Genomic DNA, 6,000 nt, shown 5'->3' on the forward strand with positions numbered 1-6,000 from the left:
AAACTGGACACCGGATTTAATTAATCCACCCCTAAAAAAATAGCATTAAATGGGTTTTGAACCACGGTTTGCAAAAAACATCCACACACACCCCCGGTCCCCCCTGCGGGCGCAGGCAGGGAGCAGGCAGCAGAGGGGGGTGCAGGCAAAGGCATGGAGCCACTGCGCCACCAGGGATGTGTCCCTCTGTCCCTCCATCCCTCCTTCCATCCCTCCATCCCTCCGTCCGTCCCTCCATCCCTCCGTCCCTCCATCCATCCATCCATCCATCCATCCCTCCATCCGTCCCTCCCTCCATCCATCCCTCCATCCATCCATCCATCCCTCCGTCCGTCCCTCCATCTGTCCCTCCTTCCCTCCATCCATCCATCCATCTGTCTGTCCGTCCCTCCCTCCGTCCGTCCCTCCCTCCATCCCTCCGTCCCTCCATCCATCCGTCCCTCCCTCCCTCCCTCTGTCCGTCCCTCCATCCATCCCTCCATCCCTCCATCCATCCATCCGTCCCTCCCTCCCTCTGTCCGTCCCTCCATCCATCCCTCCATCCATCCATCCATCCGTCTGTCCATCCCTCCATCCGTCCCTCCATCCATCCATCCATCCGTCTGTCCATCCCTCCATCCGTCCCTCCATCCATCCATCCATCCATCCATCCATCCCTCTGTCCGTCCCTCCCTCCATCCCTCCATCCATCCATCCATCCATCCATCTGTCCGTCCATCCCTCCATCCCTCCCTCCCTCCCTCCATCCATCCATCCATCTGTCCGTCCATCCCTCCATCCGTCCCTCCCTCCATCCATCCATCTATCCATCTGTCCATCCCTCCATCCATCCATCCATGCATCCATCCGACCATCCATCCCTTCCCTCACCTGGTTTCCCACGGGACAGGGTTGGGGTGCGTCTGCCTGCACCCCCGGAGGAGGCAGGCGAGGGCAGGGGGGGCTCTTTGCCGTGCTGGAGGGGGGTGGAGGGGGGTTTCTTCCTGCCTCAATAATAAATAATAATAATAATTAATTAATAATAATATTAAATTTTAAAAGTGGTGCTTTAGGCCAAGGAAATATTTTGTTCCACCTGGATCGGCCGATTTGGGGTAAAAGCGGTGGATTTTACCCCACTCCGGTAAAATCCGGTGCTGCAGCCCCGGCAGCGCAGGGGTTAAACCCCGTCGGGGTGAGGCTGGGGCTCGGGGTGTCCTCCTGGGATGGGGGGTCCCGGGGACGGGGGACAAGGTGCCATCGGGGGGGGGTCACTCCCGATTCTGCTTTTTGGGGATGCTGTTGTCCCCCCGCTGCCACCCCAGCCCCGGGGTCCCTCCGGGCTCAGGTGGGCAACCGGAGCCGGATCCCAGGGGCCGGGCTGGGCAGCGAGGAGGGGTGACCCCAGGTGTCCCCTCGGTGCCACCCAGTGCTGTCCCAAGCCACCTTCCACCTCCAGGACCTTCCCCACCCACGGTTCCCTCCCCAACCAGCTGAGCTCCTTGGTGGTCCCCCATGGGCATGTCCCCACCGCCACCCCCAGCCTCACCACCGCTACCAGCCTCATCAGGTCCCCCCAGCCCCAAGGATGGTCCAGGAGACACTCAACAACGCAGCCATGGGGACATAGCTGAGCCACCACGTTTGGAGCAGGGACAAGCTGCTTTCATCAGCAGGTCCATGCTGTGGTGGAGCTTGGCTTGGTCCTGGCATGGTGACTCTATCGGTATTTTTAGCCTGGTGTCCTCCCGCAGCATCTGCCTGGCTCCAGAAGAGGGCTTGATGGAGCTTGGAGCCCATCATGAGGGTCCTGAGGAGCTGCCACCATGAGGGAAACTCTTCATCTTGGAAGTGCTCCATCGTTAGGGCAACCTTCATTGTGAGGAACCTCCTTTGGGTGGAAACTCCATCATGGGGAAAAACTCCCCATTGTTGGGTGAACCTCCATCATGGGGGGAACTTCCGTCATGGGGGGGAACCTTCATTGTGGGGGAAATCTACATTTTGGGGGAACCTCCATCATGGGAGACAGCTTTGTTTTGGGGAAACCTCCATTATGGGGGAAACTTCCATTTGGGGGAACCTCCATCATGGGGGGGGAACCTCCCTCTTGGGGGATACTTTCATCATGGGGGGGAAATCTCCATCATGGGGATACCTTCCTTTTGAGGGGAACCTTCATTGTGGGGGGAACCTCCATCATGGGGGATACCTCCATTTTGAGGGAACCTCCGTTTGGGAGGAACTTCCAACATAGGGGAAACCTCCATCATGGGGGGAACCTTCACTGTGGGGGGAACCTGCATCATGGGGGATACCTCCATTTGGGGGGATACCTTCATCATGGGGGGGAACCTCCATTTTGGGGGAACCTCCATCTGGGGGGAACATCCATCATAGGGGAAACCTTAATTGTGGGGAGAACCTTCATCATGGGGGTAACCTTCATTTTGGAGGGGAACTTCCATCATGGGGGGGTATCTTGCATCATGGGAGGGAACCTCCATCCTGGGTGGGAAACCTCTATCATGGGGGGAACCTTCATTGTGGGGGGAACCTCCATCACGGGGGATACCTCCATTTTGGGGGAACCTCCATTTGGGGGGATACCTTCATCATGGGGGGGAACCTCCATTTTGGGGGAACCTCCATTTGGTGGGAACATCCATCATGGGGGAAACCTTCACTGTGGGGGGAACCTTCATCATGGGGGTAACCTTCATTTTGGAGGGGAACTTCCGTCATGGGGGGGAACCTCCATCCTGGGGGGGAAACCTCTATCATGGGGAGAACCTCCATTTTGGGGGGAACCTCCAGTGTGTGTGTGTCCATGCTTGTGCATACATGTGCCTATGCAGACGCACACGCGTGTGTGCACGGTGACTCCGTCCCCGTGGCCAGGGCACACCGTGTGACACCCTCAGCCCCCCCCTCCTCCCCCATCCCTTCTCCTCCTCCTCCTCCTCCTCCTCCTCTTCTTCCTCCTCCTCCTTCTCGGCCCCGAATTTGCTATAAATGGTGCTGCACGGCCCGGCAGCAGCTGGGCTACGTCAGAACTGGGGGGCCCATGGGGGGGCTGCTGGGGGGCGGGCAGAGGACGGGCCAACTCATTACACTGCCAGGGGGCTGGTGTCACCTGGGGGTCACTGACCCCCCGCTCCATCCCCCCCCCCCGCAGGGACCCACACGCGTGTGTACACGCGTGGCCACTTGCACACGCATGTGCAGCCCGTGTTGTATGTGCTCACCCCCCCTCGGTGCGCACTCATTTGCACACCCGCTCACAAGCATCCCGTCCTTGCACACGTGTGTGCACACTCACGTTTCCTGAGTGCATACACACACACCTTGCACGCCCACACATGCCGTGAACACACACCCACCCTCGCACACCCTCCTTGCACATGCAAGTGCCCCCCCTTGCACACCCTCCTTGCACACGCAAGTGTTCCCCTTGCACACACACACCCTGTATACACACACTCCCCTTTGCACGCCCCATCCATGCACACACACATCCCTTGCACACTCCCTCCCCCTTTTATCCACCCTGCACTCACCCACCCACCCTTCCACACCCCCTTGCAACCCCCTTGCACACTCCCTCCCCTCTTGCCCCCCCCACACCCTTCCACACCCCCTTGCACACTCCCTCCCCTCTTTGCTCCCCTGCACCCACTCTTCCACACCCTCTTGCACCCCCTTTGCACACTCCCTCCTTCCCTTCCCCCCCACCCTTCCATTCCCCCTTGTACCCCCCTTGCACACTCCCTCCCCCCTTTTCCCCCCTGCACCCACCCTTCCACACCCCCTTGCACCCCCTTGCACACTCCCCCTGCCTTGTCCCCCCCGCACACACCCACTCACCCTTCCACACCTCCTTGCACCCCCTTGCACACTCCCTCCCCCCTTCCCCCCGCACACACCCACTCACCCACCCACCCTTCCACACCCCCTTGCACACTCCCTCTCCCGCTTTATCCCCCCCGCACACACCCACCCACTTTTCCACACCTCCTTGCACCCTCTTGCACACTCCCTCCCCCCTTCCCCCCCCCACCCTTCCACACCCCCTTGCACCCCCTTGCACACTCCCCCCGCCTTGTCCCCCCCGCACACACCCACCCACTTTTCCACACCCCCCTGCACCCCCTTGCACACTCCCTCCCCCCTTTATCCCCCCACACCCCCCTGCACCCCCTTGCACACTCCCTCCCCCCTTTATCCCCCCACCCCCCCACCCACCCCCTTGCACACTCCCTCCCCCCTTGCCCCCCCCCCTCCCGGCCCCGGCCGCTCCGCGGGCGCTGCCCGCCCCTAATCGACTCCAGCTGCAAAAACATTCCCCGCATTCAGAGGCGACGCCGCCTCCGGAGCCGCCCCCCGGCCCGGGCCAGGCCGGATTCCTCCCCCCGGCCCCCCCCCGAGCCTCCCCCGAGCCCCCCCACCCCCGGCCCGGCCAGCTGCGCCGGAACAGCGTGGCCGTGGGGCAGCCCCACGGCAGGGCCCCGCGGGGGTTGCGGTGGGGTGGGATGGGGCAGCTCCGGGAGGGGGGGGCGCCGGGGTGGGGAACCGTGTCCGTCCGTCCCATGCTCTCCGGATGGGGGGCTGGGGTAGCAGGGGGGTCCCGTATCCACCCATCCCATGATCTCCAGGGTCGGGTTGGGGTCCCATGCCCACCCATCCCGTGTTCTCCAGGAGGTAGACCAGGATGAGGAAGGGGGCCCATGCCCACCCATCCCACTTCCATCCTTCCCCCATTCTCCAGGAGGAATACTGGGCTGGAGATGGGGTACCATGCCCACCCATCCCATGTTCATCCATCCCATGTTCTCTGGATGGAGTGGTGGATGGAGGTGAGGAACTATATCCATCCATCCCATTTTCTCCAGGAGGTACACCAGGACAAGGATGATGCCCCATGCTCACCCATCCCATGTTCTCGAGGTTGTGGATGGTGTCCCATGCCCACCCATCCCATGTTCTCGAGGTTGTGGATGGTGTCCCATGCCCACCCATCCCATGTTCTCGAGGTTGTGGATGGTGCCCCATGCCCACCCATCCCATGTTCTCGAGGTTGTGGATGGTGTCCCATGCCCACCCATCCCATGTTCTCGAGGTTGTGGATGGTGTCCCATGCCCACCCATCCCATGTTCTCGAGGTTGTGGATGGTGTCCCATGCCCACCCATCCCATGTTCTCCAGGAGGCACACCAGGATGGGGATGGGGTACCATGCCCACCCATCCCATTTCCATCCATCCCCTGTTCTTCCAGGAGGGATGTTGGGATGGAAATGAGGTACCATGTCCATCTATCCCATGTTCTCCAGGAGGCACACCAGGATGAAGAGCAGTCCCATCTTCACCCATCCCTTGTCCATCCATCCCACGTTCTCTGTGTGAGGTGCTGCGATGGAGATGGGGTTCCATGCTCACCAATCCCACTTCCATCCATCTCCCACCCTCCAGGCGGGATGCTGGGATGGAGTCGGGGTACCGCATCTGTCCCCACCATGTTCTCAAGGAGGGAGGCTGAAAATGAGACAGGGCATCACATCTACTCATCCCAGGTTCTCCAGGAAGCTGCTGGGATGGAGAGGTGGCCCCGTGTCCTCCACTCCCACACCCCTCAGGCGTCACCCCTGCACAGAGACGGGGTCCCACGTCATTCAGGCAGGGCGGTGGGATGGAGACGTGTCCTGCATCCACCCACCCCACATCACCAGGGCAAGGTGGTGGAAGGGAGACAGGATCCTCCATCTGCCTTGGGAAACCCAACCCTCGTTAGGGACATCCCTAACTGCCGGGGAGGGGGGTGGGGGGTAACATCCTGCTTTCCGGCAGCTCCGTCTCCTTTAAGAGCGGCGCGGCGAGCAGCCCAATTTAGCCGCCGCGGCCGCCTGTCCTCGCTGGCGTCCGGCCAGGGCTCGGCCGGCCTCGGCGAGATCCCGCTCGGGGAGGGGACAACAGGGCCGGGGGGGCCGGGGACACCCGGGAGAACCCGCTCTCCCGCGGGTGCT

The sequence above is a fragment of the Numenius arquata genome, chromosome 23 (assembly GCF_964106895.1).
Source record: "Numenius arquata chromosome 23, bNumArq3.hap1.1, whole genome shotgun sequence".
Lineage (NCBI taxonomy): Eukaryota > Metazoa > Chordata > Aves > Charadriiformes > Scolopacidae > Numenius > Numenius arquata.